The following is a 1,870-nucleotide window of genomic DNA, read 5'->3' on the forward strand; positions in this document are numbered from 1 at the left end:
GATAAGACTATATTTTTGAAGTGTTCTCTTAAACTCAAAGCTAGATTCTCAGTTCAAAAGATGTATATAATAGCATGAATGAATGGTGATATGTGATGAAAACATAATGTTAAATCTGTAATATTTACCTATTCTTCTTTACATGTTCATGTAAATATTCATCTAGAATGTTAGCAGAGATCTAGCTATACCAGAAGATTCATATTAAAAGGAAAAAATCTCACCCAATCACTTCTTCTCCAATGACCAATTTTCATTGTAACTTTTAAAAAATTGACTAGTTATTTAACTCAGTTAACCATGAACAATTTTCAGTCTCAATTTAATTTTTTAACTTTCAAATAAAATATTTTAGAATTTATAAGTTACAACCTTAGAGAAAGGCAACATGCATATATGTATATATTGGAATATTGGAATATAGATAAGTGATTGCCTTCACATATCCATTAAAAATGTTTAGGAACACTAAATGGTTAACAGTTTATTTTTTTGTATTAAAAGTTTTTAGTCTAGATGCATATATGTAAATACACACTCATGGACCCATAGCAACACACACCTTTCAGCATCTTTTAATTGTAAATCAGAGTTTATAAGTAACCCATAGAGAATATGTTCATCAGTTAAAAACTCATGCTTCTGAGCTGCTATTGGCAAAATTAATGTTTAATATATTTGCACGAATGCATAGATATCATTTTATCCATGTTGTTATACATTAGAATGTATATTTTCAACTTTTACTCATTCTGGAATTTACTGATTTCTCTAAGAGAAGATGGTTTAAATTCTCCTCTCACTGCTTCATAACACAACCACAATGATTACACCCACTAAGTAGATGGCCAAAACATCCAGAAACTGCAGAGAAAAGAAAACATTTGACAGAAAGAGATATGCAAGACGAACTGGGCCAGATATCAACTCTAGAAAAATGACTATGTACTATGCATTTTGTAAAGCATATTGAATTATAAAAATCATAATTAAAATGACACTTCAACACTTATGCTTAAAGAGTAGACATTTTCTGAATAAAGTAATAAGGAACAGGTCAAATGAGGATGTTTAAATGGTGCTCAAGGTCTAGATTATTTATTTTAGTCTTAAGTCTTAAATTAAGAAACCAATATACTTAATTAGACACTTCTTATACAGCATGTATTTAATAATTTCCTAGTAGTTATTTCATTGTTTTAACATTCTGAGATTACTGGTGAGAGGACCTTCTATGTTTCACATTTTATTTTCCCTTAACATACATAGTGAATGTTTATACATAGAATCATCATGCTTGAGAAAAAGTACAAAAAAGATAAAAAGGATCTCTCATAGTTCGGTGACATATATGTATACTTTTGTGGTTTTTTTCTTACCACTCAGACTATGTTCTCTCCTCCTTACTCTTCCAACAGAAGATAAGAATGATCTTCAGAGGCTATTGGCAGTTGCAAAAGCAGCACCAAAAGCCTGTTTCATGCTCAGGAGAGAACACTGGGCCTCCTCCTCGTGGTTTGGGGTGCTCTACACATTCTGAGAAACTTCTTTAGTACCAAACTATAGAAATGGTCTCTGAAAATATAGTTTTTACTATTGTGTTATTGATAGTTATCATATTTACATTTCCATATGCATAAGTACAGTCCAAGAAAGAAATTTTACAAGTCTTATGATTCCAATTTTATTAACAAAGGATCTGGAATTGAAGGAAATTGAATAACTTGTCCAGGTAATTTTGCTTCTTAATGATAAATTCAGGATTGTTATTAAGTATTCCTCCTATTGCCCAAATCCAAAATTTTAGTTGAAAGATATCTAAAACTTTTTCAATGTAGTTTATTTTTTCAATATAATTAATTTTTGAATT

At 29.7% G+C, this 1,870-nt stretch overlaps 1 non-coding gene across 1 annotated transcript; it reads right to left on the reverse strand.

Annotated features, from left to right (window-relative positions):
- Positions 1 to 1,377: 1,377 nt before the first annotated feature.
- On the reverse strand, positions 1,378 to 1,591 carry LOC114498167. The gene has a single exon (XR_003684627.1). It is a non-coding gene; the product is annotated as a small nucleolar RNA U3 (small nucleolar RNA).
- Between the last annotated feature and the right edge of the window lie 279 nt (positions 1,592 to 1,870).

The sequence above is a fragment of the Phyllostomus discolor genome, chromosome 5, assembly GCF_004126475.2.
Source record: "Phyllostomus discolor isolate MPI-MPIP mPhyDis1 chromosome 5, mPhyDis1.pri.v3, whole genome shotgun sequence".
NCBI lineage: Eukaryota > Metazoa > Chordata > Mammalia > Chiroptera > Phyllostomidae > Phyllostomus > Phyllostomus discolor.